This window comes from Caloenas nicobarica, chromosome Z (assembly GCF_036013445.1).
Source record: "Caloenas nicobarica isolate bCalNic1 chromosome Z, bCalNic1.hap1, whole genome shotgun sequence".
Taxonomy (NCBI): Eukaryota; Metazoa; Chordata; class Aves; order Columbiformes; family Columbidae; genus Caloenas; species Caloenas nicobarica.
Window position 1 is genome coordinate 87,568,786 of NC_088284.1, and position 19,188 is coordinate 87,587,973.

The following is a 19,188-nucleotide window of genomic DNA, read 5'->3' on the forward strand; positions in this document are numbered from 1 at the left end:
TGAACAACTCAGACCAGCGACTGGGTCACAAAAGACCAAGAACAGTAAGCATGTCTCTAATAGCTCCATAACTCCGACTCTTCCTAGAAAGATGCAGCAGCCAAAGAAAATTTATTTTTAAAATAAGTATGTTCCTCAAGAGCTCCACTCACAAAAGGAGTAATTTTTAGGGCGTTTTAAGGTCAGCAGCGCAGCCTGTGTGTACTCAGTATGAACCAGGACCCGGTACACCTTCAGGTTTCCTTTCAACTGGGTGTGAAATTTATCATGCTTAACTGTGCTCCCAGCTTAGCACTGGCTTCACTTAAAACATGTACACTCACCACCAAAAGCCATTAGAAAAGCAGTGCTTTGCCAGCTCTGAGGCTTGATTTAGACATCTGCCGTCTTATTACAGGGTAGTGAAGTACTTCAGGAAAGACTTTTCAGGAGGCACTGGCTCCAATTTATCAGGACAAGATAATCCCGCACTTGATTAGGTGGGAGATGTCAGTGGCTCCAGCTGGAATGCTGCCGAGGTGGCTGGAGCTCTGAACTGGGGGTTGAGTTAAAAACAGCAACACAAAAAGCTTGCCAATAGTACACAGCTTTTACTGCTGCTTGTCCTCTATAGCAAGGTGAAAGTGAATTATTCTTTTCCTGGCCTTTTGATGCATTAACTTGCACACTACAATCTTCTGCTTCTTCACAAAGGCTATTTTGTCTGCAGATTGGGGATATCTTGCAGCAGTTGCCAAGATATTAGACCCTGTAGGCTGCACTGAATCACGTCTATCTAATTTCAGCTTTCAACAATACATTAATATTTTGCTACTTTTTCATTCTGCGTTTGTTCCAGAGAGCAACCGCTGCTCTGTATCCTTCTCTCTGCCTTACACATGGATCGTGGAAGAAGCTACGCCTCTTTTCACTGACGGCCAGCACTGCTGGGGAAAAGGATGCACATGCCCGTACCTAGCAGTGCTTGATAGGGGCATAAGTGCAGCTGTTATTGTCATTAATCAGAAACCTACCCCGAAAATAGAACAAGCCCTGGTATGATAATCAACTTTTTCTTTTCTTATAATTACAGTTATGCTTCTCTCCATCTCCAGGCCTCAGGGCAATGAAGTGATTCAATGCCATCCAGTGTGGGAAATGGGTTTCAAACATGAGTTTCCACCTTAGTCGCTGACTGACAATGATTCACTGGGACTTGAAGTTAGGAAGAACTACAAGACAACAAAAAGGGTTATTTGAGAAGCAGCACGCTGCTTCAAAGCATGCAGTTGTAACTGAAAATACTCTGTAAAACGTGTCTATAATAAGTCCCTGTTACAGTTCTGATTTCCAGCACACGGTTGCTATTTCTATGCCTTCCTTTTGAATAAAACAGTGAAAATCAAAAAGAAATTTCAAGTAGAATAAATGCCATCTTTTTTATTAAGCTCCATTTAATGTATCAGACACAAACTCCAAGATTTGCTAACCTTTTTTTTTTCCTTAGAGAAAATACACATATTATGAAATCTGTAAGGTTCCAGACCCTTTGACTATAGGTAAATATCAGTTTTGCAGAAAACGCTGAGAGTTCTGTAAATCACACCTTTCTGAAGTTTACTAGAAAAATCTGATCACTTCTGCGCCTGTCACCATGAAGCTGCCTGCGTACCTATAATGTATATGCTTCTGTCATCTCTTTGGCAAAAGCAACTTCACTGGGAGGTCACGGGTATCGGAACACAGCAAATAAATACTCCTGGGCAGGCAGACAGGTGCATTAAGCACTGCTGAGGGATGGCTTTGGTTTCCTGCTCCACAAGCAGCCACTGAGCCTGTTGTGATTTTCCCTGTTAAAAACTAAAGCTGCTCTGATCTGCCAGTCCCCAGATGCTGGAGGAGGCTTGTTTTATGACTTCCAGCGGGTAACACAGATTGTGTGAGAAGTATTGCTTCTCTCTGTATACGACTTGATTTCTTCTGCTCCCTTTTTCTTTCACCTTTTCCTTTTTAGCAAAAGCTGAGGTACCAATATAATCAGAGAACACTGGGAGCTGGGGCTCTAAAAAAACACAAGCTAGTGTGAATGCAGTAAGATCATGCGAGCTGGTAGCAATAAGGTACCTAAAAGAATGGTGCAGTGAATACTAAAAATCAGCCCTAGCGTGCTACTGAATGGTAGTCTATATCTCTGTCGGCACAAAGCTTTTTGGGAAAGATGATGTTAGTCCAATTAATGGCAGAATATAGTGAGAAATGGGTCAGAATCACAGTGTTGACCTGCATCTGAAACTCTTACCATTGGTAACATCAGTGGCACAACCTACCACTAGAATATGGAGGTAAGAACATCATTGCAAATGAGAATCCTAATAAAAACCTTCAGGCATACCCTCCCAAATTAATTGAATTATTCTTTTAATTTTATAGCACACAATTCTCTTTTGAGTTTTGAATGATTTGATGATGCCAAAATAACTTGTGTGGAGTTCAGTATTTTAGAGAGGAAATTCGGAGGAAAAACAATCTAAGCTGATATAAATTGATAAAATAATATCCTGAATTCTAATACATGGAGTGGGAGAGAAATTATGAGTATAGGTAAGTTCCCCTCTGCCTACTGACATGATGTAATTTTGAAATATTTAATGTGATTATTGCTTCAGAGGCTTGGAGTCAGATTCCCACTTTTCTACCGCCAACGTGGTTTTAAACTGCTTCTAATTCATCTTAAATAAAATTTGCATGTTAAATGATATGTACATTACCAAAATAGTGTAAAGGGATGTTACTCTGCATGAACGTCCCTTAGTACATGTTAGTATGAAAACAATTAATTTAACTGGGATTAGTTACATATCTTAATGTCTTGATCTCTGTGGTAATCCTCTTTAAGACCTCTGTCTCAGGAAAATGAATACAACAAAGAGGAGCTTTCCCCAGTTTGTGAAAACTAAGCCCATTCTGTGGTGGGGACATCTAAAGGACCAGAGCATTAGCAGCTGTAAGTAATTTTGTGACCAGCAGGCAGCCATAAACAGATCTCAGTTTAAGCCTTCCACGTAGTAGCTCTGCAGCTGGACAAGGTGGAAAATATTTATAACTTTTCAAAATGATATTTAAGCCATTAGGAGATTTCTAAATAATTAAACACTAATAAATACTTCTAAACACTTTACTGCCAATTAGTGTAAAAGGTAGCTGAGGCTTTCCCAACACCACAACCATCTAAAAGAAACCCACTATTTTCCTGTACAGTAATTGGAGATTGACATTAAATAGCTCCTTGCAGGCAGGCAAATTAAGTTGCTATTTATTTTGGTTTAGGCCACTCAAGGAATTAAAATTATTCCCGAAACTACTGACATAGTCTAAAAGTTTTGGCTTTAGGAAGAGGTACCTATTTTGCAGGCACAGCAAGGGCACGTGGCATTATCGTGCTCAGCCCCAGCTGGATAAAGCAGAGTTAACTGAGAAGCTGCTGACTGGTCCCCGTAGGGTTTCCCCTCAATTAGCTGGATTTAGTTTGTTTGAGCACACAGTGATGTGTGTTTGTGCCAGCCAGCTTGAACTTTTATAGTGGCGTCTGAGGTGCTCTGCAGGTGTCCTTGCCTGGGATGGGGTGCTGGGGCTGGCCTTGCTCCCGCTGGGCAGGAGCATGTCTTGCCAAGTGCATCTTCAGGACAACTCACTGATGGATAGGACGGTGACCCTAAAGCGAGGATTTTGGTTAAAAGCAGAGGTCTAGCAGTAGTATGACCTTTGAACGTCAGCAGGGGAGCCGGCAGTGGTGCTGCAGCTGCCGTTCAAGGGTTGAAGTCCAAGCGCTGCCATCTCTCATCAGGATGGCACCTCAGTGGCATCCACACAGGCTTAGGGCTTGATTGAAGATGTTGTTTCTTTCAGTCTGCTTCCTGTCCACACTAACACCTCATGGACTTTTTTACTCAGAAACAAAGACAGAAGGGCTTAACCTTTCTGCAACGTGAATACTGGAAGCTGGATCATAGGCTACAGGCTGTAATAGACACCTGACTAATTCCCTACAGAGGATTATAACTTGCATTTTCAAACTTGTGAAGGTTGCTGAGGTCAAGCAGGCCAAGATTTTAAGAAGGAGAAAAATAAATTTTTGAGAAGCAAGTCACAGCAACCGATTTTTATACCATTGCCTTGAGGCAGTTAGCTTAGGTGCACGAGACAAGAAATAAATACAACCTGACTCACGTTTGGAGTGAGGCTGTGCAGTTAATTACTGCATTCGAGTCATACTTCTGGAAATAATAGAGTATTTCTGTTTTCCTTTCCAAGAGGTCATTACAAGTAGTTAACTTCGTACTGTGCTGTACATTGTAGATGACTAATTAGACAGAAATAGCTAATAGCAGCAATTGCCCTAATGCTTACATTTTGCACGTGGCTTCTAACCAGGAATTACATGTTTACCACAACAGAGCCAGATTATGAAACCATCAATTGGGAGACATTACTCATTAGGTGTTGTCCTACTAAGGGCAAACAGTCAGTGTGGTGCAGGACTGGCAAGGCACAGAACCTGTTGCGTGGTAATTGATGTTATCAAACTCACTACATCTATTAGCTGGTTTGAGAGCATCTTGGTCAATGTCTGCAGAATTACTATGATCAAGACAGGGATGGCTGTAGACAAGAACATTTTACCATCAATAGCCTTTCATCACTGCAATGACAGCATTTTAAGTTAAAGTGATTTAAGTTAAGAAATAAAAGTGCTAAAGTCTCAGTGGAAGATTTGATGCTCTTTCACAGAACTCCCAAGTCAGAGGATGGCCAGACAAGCACTTTGAACTCTGAGCTGCAGGCTGAAGAGTATACATCCTCCAAAAACAGCAAAAAGAAAACGAGAGCATGTTTAAATCAATAACTTCTGGGGAGACTTAAAAATATTAAATCAAGGAGGATCTGACTGGCCAAAAATAAAGAATAATGCTTAACAACTTCTTGCACTTTTAAGATTGAAAGTACACTGCAGATTATGGACCCGATCCTCCAACAAACTCAATGCAAGTGAGCCATTAAAGTTCCGATTTTAAAAAGATACTTAAGCTTCTAAAGATCTGGCACTTTGCCTTGCGGAACACAGACCTAGCTAATTAATCTTCATGACAACACCTCCATGAGCTATGGGATCCTATCCCAAATTTACATATAGATGCAGAATTAGAGAGAAATGCTTTTGCATTATGAACTGTGTAATCCCTGATTATATTGTACTATTTCTTCCAAATCCTTTTGGTAGATCATGTGAAATCATTCTTGGCACTCAGAGTAGCTCTCGGACCATGAGATCATGCCTTTCTTCAATAGCATGAACTGAAAATGTATCATAGTAAAACATTTTAATATTTGTAGCACCAAATGCTTTGGTTCATTTGGCAAAGGCACTTAATTCCTAGCAGAACATTCTCTCTTTTTAGTTACTCATGTTACTTTTTGGAAATGCTTTTCAATTTGCTTTATGAGGCAAATGGAGTTATGTTTCCTCTGAAATCTCTCTATCCACTTTTGAAGGAGACCAGTCCACTTAATTGTAGTTGGTAATATTATGCTTCTGAGGCTATCTTTGACTTGGCAACCTTGCTGAGGTTATTTTGACCACTTGATCATTCTGGCATTAACAGTACCTTAAGGCAGCTCAGCTGGCACTGATCTAAGTGTGGTTTTGTTATTTCAGAAGCTCAATATTGGTGTCTTCCTCTTGTATCAGCAGGTATCTGGCAATATAATTGCTTTCCCATTTATAGCTTTTGCAATGTCATGAGGTACATAACACTGGAACCCCATCATGCTGAGGTCTGGCTGAACAATACAGCAAACGTTTCAAGAAAACCTGGGTTTCTTTATACACCAGATGCATATTTGTGTTTGAGAAACCGAAATTCCCAGGGATGCAGCACCCGTTTCTCTCAGCTCATTGGCACTTGTCCTGGGGAAGCTCCTTGGAAAAGGCAGCAGAGGGTATTATCTCCAGCCTCGTCCTCAGCTCACGTTGGTGCATTTTTGTCTGAGCTGCAATTCCAGCTGTCCTGTTGCCCTGCAGTAGCTCCGGCAAGGAAGTTGTGGTGGAGATATGAAGGGTCTCCCCACCAGGAATAGCTTCCACTATCAATAACAACGCCCTTGGGTGTCTCTAGCTTACATTTTGTGGCCTGATAACAGATTTCACCTAGCTCACATTCTGATCATTTTGGACTATCCATGAATTTAGAATGGGAGCCATTTTGGGGGGTAACAGAAAAAAGGAGATGTCTTAAACACTGCAGTCGAAAGGTGTCATCCATTCCTGGGCAAGGCAAAGCCAGCGCAAAGGCAAGTGGGTCCCTTATCATGGACAGATGGTCTCAGTTATTGTGGTGATTGTAGAGGGAATGTGAGCATCAAAAAACTGAGAAATCAAATCACTTTGGTGGTGAAAGGGGGAATCAGGGTATTGAGAACACCATCACCCCCTCCCTCCCTGCCCTTTCTTTGTGTATGTGTGTGTGGTTTTTGATAATTGCATTCAGATTTTTGGTCCACAAATGAAATCTGGGGATAGCAAAAAGCCTGAGAAACACGTTGTGAGAGCAGGGAGAGTCCCAGCAGCCCTTCATGTCCCTGACCAGCCCCTCCTGGGCAGCAGGTGCTAACGACCCTCACCAGCCCCACCTGGGCCCTGGCCCAGCCACTATTTAAGCTCAGGCTGGGCCTTTGATTTTGCCTTTTCTCTTGGGTGGGTTTGTGCTGTAGCCATGTCTCCAGTATGGCTCTGCTTTCTCCACTACTTGTGCCTGGGGCTGCTGATGGGCCATTTATGTCTCCTGGCTGTGCCTGGGCCATGTGGGATGGTGCCCGTAGGTGAGGGCATATCTGGTGCTGGAGTGGTCCTCTGCTCCCATGTGTTGGGAGATTGCTCCTGCTGCTTCCTGGTACTTGCTGAGGTATATGCAATGAATGAGGAGATGGACATAATAGAAATGCAAAGCTCTACAGCTTGCCCTAGGCAACAGTGGAGCACATTTATATTAGCTGAGTATGAAATCAGATCATGGGATATCATATTATGGGAGCATAGAAATTTTGTGTTGGAAAAGTTTTCAGGAAGACTCGTGGTGTGAGGAAACTGGAACACCAAGTCTGGGTGGGCTCCTGCACCACACTGCTGAGGGTGAACCACCAAACCATCCCATGCAGGACAGGATGATCACCATGAGCTGCACTTGGCTGGCGCTTCCTCTCAATTGGTGAGATACGTGCAAGTGGTAGGAGGTTCTCTTCTGGTAACTAACACAATTAATTAAGTGTAACTTGTCCTATGGTTTTATTGTCCACAGACACACTTAATGCCCTGCAACAGTGGTGGAGGCAGGTGGGATGTGATGGCTGTGGCTTCTGCAAATGGTTGCTCTTAGCTTTCCAACTGGTTTCCCAAGGGAGGTCCATCTTCCGCACCTGTGGTCCCTACTCCTGTGGTAATGGTTTCCTCTTCTTTCTGGTGGATAGCTCTTGAGTAATATCTGTGGAGGCTCATGCAAAGTATTGATGCCACGAGTCCTGGCAATTGAGTTCCTTCAGATACAAGTCACGAATTTCGACCTGATTTCTGTGTAAATCAAGTGAAGTGAGCAGAAGAGAGCACCAATGTGGTGGTTTACTGATGGACAGCTCTTTACACAGACTATTCATCACAGTCCTAAAAAAACCAGTCACAGTCATGCACATACCAACCCTTGATGAGGCTAGAAATGAGCAGTGCAGAAACACAATTCTAAAGTTATTGAAAAATGAATGTACAGTTTTGTAATGACTTAAATGAAAACTAGATGGGTCTGGATTTCTCTATTAAAGGGCAGAATTATCATTATTTTTGTGTTTATACACTGAAGAGCGTTACAGTGAAAACTGTTTTTCATCAAGCTGTTACTGGTTAGTTATATCTTATTATGGTAAGATTTTGGATATAACAGGATGGGCTTACACTGCAGTTTAAAAGTCTTTTCTCCTTAATATATCTGGTCTAAAACTTTCTGTCATCAAATTACCACTTAAATAGCTTACTGATAATGTTTCATGCATTATTTACTAATTGAGAAAGATGCACAAAACCCCCTAATCTTTTTTCTCTTAGCCATGGTAATTTTCAGTCCAGTAGCTTTCTAAAACACCGTGTTACTCATTAGCATAGCTTCAAGAATTATCTGTCCACCAAAACAGATTGTCATATCTTTTTAATAGGACACATCTCTTCTACAGTGTCCAGCTATTCAGAGTGGAGCTGAAGACTGTATTCGATTTTACATAAGCACATATAGAAATGTACAGTGCAAAATAACCAACTATTGCTAAATAATCAAAGCTTTTTTGTCTATTCCTACTGTATTTAAGTATAGAGTAATATGAAAAGTCCACACTAGTACGGGCTGTCACTATAAAGCAAATAATATGAAGAAAAAACTTCTTTAAAATGACATCCACTTAACCTCTATATTATTGGCTTCTGTGCAAGTTCAAACTAGGTAATGAAAGTCTGAAACGCCAATGTCCCACTAGGAGTATGGCAAAAACAACTTGAGCACTTAATCTTGTGGTTCGTATAATAGCTCAAGATACCTGTTAGGCTTGGCTGACTGAACAACATGATAGGTAGTATGCTTTATAATTAGTGCTTAATAATTTGGCAATTTTCAGATTCAGTGATGCTTGAATTGTGGTTACAGAGCAGTATTATACAGTTACAAATGGATGGTTTGAAGGCCACATTTGTAAAGGTGGGTGTAAGGCTGCGTGTATGCAAATAGGCATGGAGGGTCCCCATCCTCGTGGGGCCTCACAGCCACTAGCTTGCCTGTGGCCCTACCTTCTCATGGCACTGCAAAACAGACCAAGGGCTTCCAGTTGCTAATGCTAATTTTACACTAAATTGGAACAAGCCTATTCTTCAAAACAAAACACAACTTTGAGGAGGGCCTTGAAAAAATTGGGAAAAAATTTAGAAATCCTATTGTGCCACTTTTCTTTCCAATCTGTAACTTCAGTGGATCCACTGGAAAATCTCTTTCCTTCAGAGCTGCGCCTTTGCTGGGGGCTCAGCCCTGCCTCAGGCAAGCACCAGCCTGCACCCCAGCAGTGGGCTGCTTGCTCAGCCCTCTCCCTGCTCACCTTCCCGCACGCTGCTGCCCAGAGCTGGCTGCCCAGTACTGGCGGTTTCTCTCTAAGGACAAATTTCCTGTACACCTGGGACACCCCGCCTTTGTGCCTAGCAATTATTCCTCTCTGTGGTGAGCTGGGTGAGAGGGCTGATGTATCTGGACAGCAAATACTTTTTTCTCCAGTCTTAGTTTTCCACTGAATCAAGTCTCTGATCTGATGTACTGCTTGGCCAGATCAGTGCTGACACTGCCAGAAGGGATGCAACAGCTGGAGGCGGAGCAAAGTGGTGCAGATGGATTGAGTGGCTTAAGGGTGACGTGAGAATGCACCCCAAATGTGAACAAAGAGCTAAATTATGCCTGTGCTGTCATATTCATGCTTATCTGTTAAAAGGTCATTTGCACATACAAACAGCTACTCGTGTGTGCAAGTGTTATTTATGTTGTGAAAGACTATTCCGGGGGTGTAAATATGTATTGGACCTGGGCACAAGCAATTCTGATCCCAAGAAAATTACTTTCTCTACGTATGTCACCCAAGACATCATTATTATTTTATTCTTACAAAAGGCAGCAGGATTTAGGACAACAAATTCAGATTATTTTCTTTCCCACAGATGTAAACATAGCACCTGCAAATGCTACTGGGGTCTGCGCTGAGGCTATTTCTATGGCAATCTCTACAATCTAAATTCAGGCATGAAAAATTCTGGTTTTTCTACAGGCAGTATTTTTTTTCTCAATATGTACGCATGTCTGTGAGTATGCTTCAGATTTTTTGTTTCTTTGCTTCATCTGAAAATATTATTCTTTCTTAAAATGGAACTGTAGTATATGCTACAGCTGGGAAGTACAGCTGAGTCTGATGGAAGGTATGTTATCTCATTGTGACTGTAGGTTTTATGCTTTACTCTGAATACTGGCAAACAGTCATGATGAAGATTGAGATACCAAAATGTACTGTATCAAGCTATTCTGATTGACACAAAATTTATACAAAACTGTTTTCATGCACCAAAACACACAACTCCTGTACCAAGAAGTTAAAAGGGGAAATAACAAAACCAAACCCCAAACATAACTGGCTTTGTAAAGACAGAGTCCATTTTTTGAGTATTCACCCTCAGGAAACAGACCTTACCATTTATTTCCTGCTTATAATTTCCTCCAATTTAAAAGATGCTATCTGCTTGCCTAAATATGCAGCTACAACAGTCATTCTGCGTAATCTGTGGGATATTGTGTATGAATTATGGCAAGACAAGGAGCAGAAGGATACCAAATCCTCCATGGTATTCATTAATGGTTGCCAGTGACAAACTGCTGTCAGCTTTAATAGTTTTCCTGGGGTGATTCCTGCTTCCTCTGTGGGAGACTTTTAAGACTGCTAGAGAGGATTCCTAAGTAGCAGGAATAGTTAAATAACCTTCGTCAAATGTGACACAAAACGTATTTAGAAAAAACGTATCTCAGATTTTGCTTTATTTCTTCCAAAAGAAATCCATCTTCTTAGAAGACATGGTCTAATCAAATACCTGTACAGGCTACACCAAGTAACATGTATACTCATGAGAACAATACCAGAATAATAAATTGATGTTTTACTATTCATAACAATGAGACAAACACTGAGTGCAATTCAACAAACAGTTAATTCTCCAAATCTGAAGAGTCTTTTACTCTGCTGTCGTTGAAAGCAGACAGTTTTGATAAGCCAAGGCAAGCTGTCTTCCTCAACTACGATAGTCCCTTATTTTAGTGATAATAATAACACCAGTTTTAATAGGCTACCAATATAATGGGATGTAGGAATGTAGTGTACTTGCTATGAATAAGGGTAGTAAAACTCTGTCACTTAAAGCTATAAGAAAACTTTATCAATCCATGTGTATGTAACGTCTTGCATATTACTTTTTATACGTGAATCTCCAAATGACTTACAAGCAGGTATGTTCAGCTGCCCACAGCTGCAGCTTGGGGAGATCAGAGAGAGGTGAAGTAATTCGTGGTCAGAAAACTGGTGCCTGGGCCAGGAACCGACTCTTTTCCTTTGCCTCACAGGCCTTTTTTACAAAGAGAACTTTTTTTTTTGGTCTTTGTATTAATTCTATGTCTAATGCCACAGAGAAAAGAAACTGCAGAGCCAGACAACAAATAAAAGCAACTAAAGAGACTGAAGAAATTCTTTTCTTGTTGGAGATGTCTCAGCTGTGCTTCTGGGACTGTCTGCATCTGTAGGCATTGTTCATCCCACTCCAAAGTGTTATTGATTCTGTGCCCATAGATTCCATGCAAAATTGTATTTCCACAGTAAAAGTAATTTTATTTCTGATTCTTAATGACAGTATTGTTTTTGAAAATTTCTGACCTACTCCTGTATTACAATGTATCTACTGCCATTTTTAATAAACTTTAGAGCTGGTGGATTAACACTGAATGTCAAACACCACAATTAGAATTGCTGATGTTAGGCAGAAACGCTGCTTTTAATATATTAAAAAAACCCTGTCTTACTATTGCCACAGAATCTGCACTCATTTCTATTGTATTTGATCATTTTCTTTTACAGAATTCCCAGGCTCAGAGGACCCTTGCATCTATATGAACCACTTAAAGGAAGAATGAAAAAGAAGATAAACAAAAATGACAACCCTAAGTGAAATCCAATTTCACCTCATTTCTCTTAAAAGGTGGACTATGCTGTTTTCCCTTCATTTGTGCTTGTCAGGATGATAAAATAAATATTTTTAATGAATCACAGTGTATACCTACATAACATGAAATTGTTACAGAAACAAATTTAAAAGTTGAATTTTATTATACAATGGAGGGATGTCTTATTAGTATTCCCAATGAATTGTGTGCTATCTCTGCATGTTCAGATTATAGCACATAGTGCTTTGAAAGAGAACGAAGACACTCATCAAATCCACATTAGGATACTGCAGCAATATAAGTAATTCAATCAGAAAAACATACAGTATCTTTTGAGGAAGGGTTGCAAACTTTGTGATAAACTAGTAATTTGTTCAGTTCTGTGCTGGAGATTGTAATATAATTTCCTTTATTCCATATATCCATGATGAAAAATAGCTGCACAGCTCTGAAAAATGTACAATCATTTCCCAAAATAATTTGTACTGACTGTTATCTGCAAATTTACAGTTCAGGTATAGTATGTGTTTGCACTGACTGCTAACAACCTGTCATTTTCAAGACTTATTTTGTCACAGCATGTTGAAATTCAGAGAATCCCAGCTGGCTGGGTGGCAGGGCAGGGGGAAGGAAAGCAGCCGCTCAGCCGACCCATGCAGAAGGCAGGGACATAATGCCTGTGTGATCCCTGCCGCTGCCTCTCAGGCTCTGCTGCCTCAGCTCTGAGACTCAGAGCAATGGGAACTGGGGATAAAACCAGTCCCCAAAATATATCATGGCCTCAGTTACTGTCCCAAATGACACGGAGTACCTCCCAAGTCTGAAAGAGAATCTACTACCTGAAATAAAACAGGAGTATCTCCAAATGTAAGAAAGGCTTATGATAATGTCTGTAATACTTTCAGTTAATGTATCAGATGTGTAGTGTGCAAGCAACTCCCCTGAACTCTGTTAAACTTGCTTCCTGAGTTGATTGTAAAGTAATTCAAATCTGAAGAGATTTCTTTAACCATGTGGTGAGACTGCTGCAATGTAATGTTCCACTTTGAATCTCTGTATGCCTCCACTCCAAGGAGGAGTTGTTGGCACATTAATTGGGGTAGCTCCAGCAACCTCATTAGTAAGAACAGGGCAGCCTGGGCTGTGCGGTGGTGCTCAGCATTTTGATGCTGTTTGCCTACACGGATGTTGTTCTTTATCTGTGCTGTTAAACTTCTACTGAGATTGAGCCTGGGTGTATATGCCAGGATGAGACAATCATAATTAATAAATATTGTAGAATTAATATAACCTAGAAAAATATTTACATTTGGTAAGCATTGGGTTGGGAAGTTTCTTACAAGGAGAGACTGAATTTACTTTTTCTATAGTGGAAAAGATACACTTTCTACAATTGCCTGCTGGGACATCTGAAGGTAAAGTTTAAGGACAGGGATTCGTTTATCCTAATACATTTCAATCTATTACAGACTAAGTTGATAAGAGAAGCTCCAAGTGTGCTCCTTTCCACTGTACCACCTTGGGAAGTAATAAATTACAGCATATTATGTTCGCTATCAGTTCTACCCATCACAGCCTTGTCTTACAGAAGAAGTGATAAACACCTCAGATAAATTAATGCAATTAACTGCTGCCATTTGAAATCTGAAAAATTACATTTCCTTATCCCAGTCCATCTAGCTGTTCAACCATTTTTTGAGAAAAAATGCTTAATGACTTGCTGGTTTACGGTAGGACCACTTTCCAACAGTCTGCTTCTTGCAGTGGTACAGGAAAGGCCAAAACCTTGCACCAGCCATCAGTATCTTGGCTGCGCAGCACAGAGGTTGGGGATGCTCAGGAGCGTACCAGGACAGCCTGGCTCCATCTCCAGCTGCCTTGGTGAGAAGCATGATGGTGACATCAGCTCCCTAACACCTGGATGTGCGTCTGATGTCGGACGCTCTCGTGACTGGGTAAGGCAGCACTTGAAGCCAGAAAAGCATGAAGCTGCCTTGCCACAATGATAGATATGCCTCCATGTATTCCTATGGTTACTCTGTAATTTAAACAATTGTGCCATGCAGCATTTATCTTTAAAGGGAGTTTTAGGTCCCACTTTGTACTAAAGGAGCTATATGAAGTGCACTTATTAGAGGGAAAAATAGCTGTCTATAAAATGAGTCACTATTTGTAAGGGTGTAAAAATAAAACCCCTCAGAGAGGGTGAGGTATTCTTTCCTCTGACACTGAATTTAGGGCTGCACTACACTACAAACCAAAGCCATATGCCTCTTTAGATATGCAGTATTTACATTTTTTATATAAAAATACTTTGTATATACCATCTGAGTATTTTCAGGCCCTAATAAAGTGTTCTAAGGACAAGAAGTGGCATAGCTGTGCTTATAACATAGAAAATCACCCTGTTTAACATGGCCATCTGTGATATGGTAATGCACAAATACAAATGAAAAAGCATCTTTAAAAGATTTATGCCCTTAGATTCCTTCACTTTTATTTCTCCTAAATTTTTGATTGGACATTTACTGAAAGTGCTGCAGTGAAATCAATGGAAAATAATTCTAAATCTTAGCTTATGACTGGAGTTAACAGAGGGCTCTAGATAGTTTTAAATGGATTTAAGACTATTTTTGTGAATTTTGTTATATAGCATTTTAATACATTATTGAAATAATACTTTATGTGGGCATTTGCCAATTCAAAATGTTGGCCAACAATTAAAATGTACATAAGAAGAAAGCAAGCCTCTGAAGTTATTATATCTTTGATTTTAATAACTCGTAGTGACATACTAAGGTTATTTTAAATGACTTATCAGCATAAGTTATTTGACAAGCAAGCTGAGAGGTACTTGTCTCTGTCATAGAAGATATTTAAAAGAAATAATCTGCTGTTTATCTCCTCCTTGCAAATATTTGTGACTCTACCACCATCTATATCTCTATATGTATCTGTATATATTTTGGGACACAGTACTGACTAGCTTTAGATTATAAAATCAATTCTTCCATTTGACATTATGCCCAGTAGAGTTCCTTTCTAAAGTTCCAATATTTCTTAGACAGCTTTTCTAGACCTAATTTTGTAAACATTATTTTGCAGATGTAAGAGTTGGAAACTTAGAAGTTGCAATAATAAATATTTAAGTTTGCAAAAAGTTTTAACTCTGGCTTAGCATTTTCTGCAGAGTCCTGTACTCCCCAAACCTGGAGAAGCTGCCTGAGTGTATGTGGATAACTAGAAACCTGGCTGATGCCAAAATTTTGGGTATGATGCTCAAAAATAGGAACTTCTGATTTTTTTTTTCTGGTATCTGCAAGCACATAAGAAGAAAACCATTTTAAACTGTAGGTTGAATATAAGAAGATGTATTTAAATATTTATTATAAAGTAACCTTATGCCACAGAAAATATTTTATTAGGACTTTATGGTTTTATTTAAATTCACTGAAGTTCCTTTCAATAAGGCAAATCCTATCCTGGGATTCAATTAATTTAATTCCTAGTCAAGAATTCACTGAAACCTACAGATGTTCTTACTGAAGAAAAGCTGAATAGCAATTGAATAAAAGCTCCAGGAGATATCCCAGTATTTATGAGGTCCCAGATCATCCTGTCACTTCCCAGCAGCTTTTAGCTCCATGTACATCACACTTCTCTGAAGCTTTGCCATCAGCTGCTCTCTGATGTTGGTAGAGGAAAGTGACTTGCACCAGTTTTTGAGTGAGAAAAACTAAAAGTCACCACTCTGCTCCTTGGAGATGGGGCAGGGCTGAGGATGAGGTCCCTATGTGCTCCAGGGCTGTGGGGAGCCTGTAGGACTGGGGAGCAGCAGGCACAGCCCCAGCTGAAGGCAGATAAGAAGTCAGAAAAGCAAATAAGTGACTAGAATAAATCTGAAGAGTAATTGTGTTTCTCCCAGCATAAGGCAAGTGTGTTTCATAGCAGTGCTTGCCTTCTCAGGTATCACCTTTTGTTAATTAAAGAAATGCTTTATTATAGAACAGCTGTCATAGATGATATAATTGCTATCACTTTGATATCTTAATTAAATTACACCACAGGCTATAAGTCCTTCAGGGCACCTTCATTTAAGTTGCTTGATGTTTGTCAGTCACCATCATGAATAGGATTTTGTTTTTTTCAATACCTCCTACAAATGCATGGCTCTGTTAGCTGGGACTAGGCTAGCAGGGCAAAGCCAGGCATGGGCTGTTGTAGCTATGAGAGATGAACAGACTGAAAAGGCCAATTGTGGAGGTTCTGACTAGCTTTTCTACAATAATGAAGATCATCATCCTGCAGAGGAGTTTAGGGTAAGTTATCTAGTAATGAAATTCTGATTTTGTACTGGACAGCCCACATCTGCTATGAAAAAGCACATTATATGCCAAAGATGGATTCTAAGATCAGTATTTCTCATCCCACTATTAATTCCTGTTTGCAGCTGAGGAGACTGCAAGCCCATTTTCAGCCTACCTTGGGGTCTGAAAGACATAACTATGTTGAATACCATGGATCTGAGTAAAATGTTTAGAGTTCAGTTACATTAACAAGATGAATGTAATGGTCTAAGCTAAACAGAGAAAGAAATCAAAGCTTTGTGCGGGGTGTTGAATGTATTAACTATTCCTATTTGTTTACACATGGGTATTGCAGCAGCATGTCAGTGAGTGGGCTGAGCCCGCAGCCTGCTGAGGGGCATTGCCCAAACGGCACTGAAGACAACCCCTGCCATGAGGTGCTCCCTCCCCATCTTGACAACAGTTTGATACATCTGATTGTCAGTTTTATTATTTTGTTGATGGCCAGCTGCTCTTCTGTCACCATCATGATGAGATGCTGTCATGCACTGCTTTTAGCAAAGCTCAGGTATTCACTTTTCGCTGTGCCTTGGAGAAGGGGATACAGAACAGCCACATTCTGGAACACAAACTGGAACACAGGAGGTTCCACTTATATATGAAAAGAAACTTCTTCACAGTGAGGGTGACAGAGCACTGGAACAGGCTGCCTGGGGAGGTTGTGGAGTCTCCCTCTCTGGAGACATTCAAAACCCGCCTGGACGCCTTCCTGTGTAACCTCATCTGGGTGTTCCTGCTCCGGCAGGGGGATTGGACTAGATGATATTTCAAGGTCCTTTCCAATCCTAACAATCGTAATTTTGTGATTCTACACTCCCGAGTAAATCAGGAGTAGGAAAACTTCAGGAGGCGTTGCAAGGAATAACAAGAAGGTTAGGCCTTGTATGTATCTGGTGCTGTTACTCTGGTGTTTGGGATGGACAGACCCTTCATGTATCCCTCTAAACTCCCACTAAAGACTGTGCGAATCTTTGCATGGATTTGAATTGAAGCAGATTTGCTCCAAGACACTGAATTACCTAAACAGCATCAAGAGTCTGTAAAATTAAATTCTCCCACAAGAAATAGTAGAAAAAAAAATAAAGAAGGGACACATTGTGTTCAATGGGGGATACTGTAAAATCAATCTTTTAATGATGAATAATTGTAAAGGTTAAAAGAATGACATTGTCAATAAGTGATGTACCCCTCCAGTCATCTCAGATGAGGACTTCTCTCCCACTGTGTTTTATTGTTTGGAATTATTTTATTACTGGACTTCACTTAATGTAAAATTAATTATTCCTTATTATATCTGCATTTTTTAAAAGAAACACCAATTATGAAGTATGACATTTAAAATAATTCACCAAGTGAGTTTAATTAAATTATGAATAGACAGAATGTTCTGCAAATAGAACTGCTGCTTAGCGAGCAGGCTGCAGCCTGCTGCCTGCACGGCGTTAGCAGAACACGCAGTAATAATGCACGGTATGCTAGACTTTGGAAATGAAACTTTGCTGAACTGGTGAAATACCAAGTATAATAATTAAATGTAAGAGTCATCTTGCAAGAAAATATACTCTTCATCCATAAAAGCAGCACCCCAGACTCCGGTCTCCTTAGTGTTTTCATGCTTTGTATTTTTAAAATACTTCTTTAAAGGGCAGCAGCAGTATAAGTGAAGCCAATGGTGAGAAGGCTGCATGAAGGATTTATTTTGGGTTTTGAATCCTTAGTAGAGCAGATGAGCAAGAAGGGCTGGGGAAGGCTTACTTAATTTTTGCAATTATCGAAGACAAACCAAGTACTTGCAAGGAAAATACAATTCCCTTATTTCAGTACAGTTACTTTTTCAGTTTTAGAAGAAACTTGTGTTTTTTCCATTCTTACATGACATAATGCAGAAGTTACATACAAATTAGATTCTGTGATACATATTTAAACTACTTCATAGCTTAAGGCAAGATCATCTTTAGCCTCCCAAATGGTACCAACAGTGGCTGAATAAAATCTCTGGAAAAATATACACTTAGTCTTCAGTGCTGTGAAAATCTAGTTAAAATCTGTACTATATTGCTTACATTCTCATCTTTACCAAAGTGTTATGGGAAATCTGTGTAAGTAAGTATACAGTGGGAATAACTTTTGTCTATTAAAGATACAGTAAACCAAAAAATCAGGAAATCCTCAAAGATGTATTAGGTTTTCCTGTAGTGTCTTTAATTAAAATAAATTTTCTTTGAAAAATGCATTAAGATTTCAGAAGCTGAAGATTTTGACACTCAAATATGTGTAAACTAAATTGTATTTGGCTCCTTGACAAATCACAACTGATGCTGGGATTATTTGGGATTTTTTCTTGTCAAAGTGCCACAAGATGGTCAACTGCTTCAGAAGTGGAAAGTTTGAGGGACAGAGGAGCAGTACTCAGGCAGCGCTTTTCATGGGAAGCATTTACTGACACATGCTGTTGTAAACCTTCTAGCCAGAGAATAAAATGTGAATTCTTTATTCACAGTTGAGAGTCTTTATTTCAAAAAGCAGCCTCCCTGAAGTCACTGCAACTATATCTGAGAGCCAATTGTGTGAACCACATGTGATGCTGTATAAATGGGGTCGGTGACCAGAGTGCCACAGGAGTGCCTGCTTGCAGGAATCCAGCTCTAAGGCACTACAGTGCTTCCTCCTGCACTGATACAGGTAGGCTGTGGGATGTGTCCTTGGCCAAGAAAGTGCTCTGAAAAGAAAGTCACCGGGGCGGGGCGGGGTGTGGAAAAAGTGTACACCTAAATTTTGAAACAAGTTAGTGACAACTGTCGGCAGCACCAGGTAAAACTGAAATAGAGAGGTGATAATGGTATGAAACAGGAAAGGAGGAGTGTGAAGAACTGAGGTCATCAGAAAAAAAAAAAAAAGGCAAAAAACAATTGAAGTTTAAAAGAAACAACTTCTTTTCGTTACTGTGTTCCTCCTACTTAATCCTCAATCCTCATTTCAGGTCATTCCCCTGAATATAAAAGCCATGAAGCCACAGTCAG

General features: G+C 40.1%; 1 protein-coding gene across 1 annotated transcript in view; it reads right to left on the reverse strand.

Moving 5' to 3' along the window:
* NTNG1 (netrin G1) overlaps positions 1-19,188 on the reverse strand; it is a 150,962-nt gene that overhangs the window by 89,721 nt on the left and 42,053 nt on the right. The window lies entirely within an intron of this gene.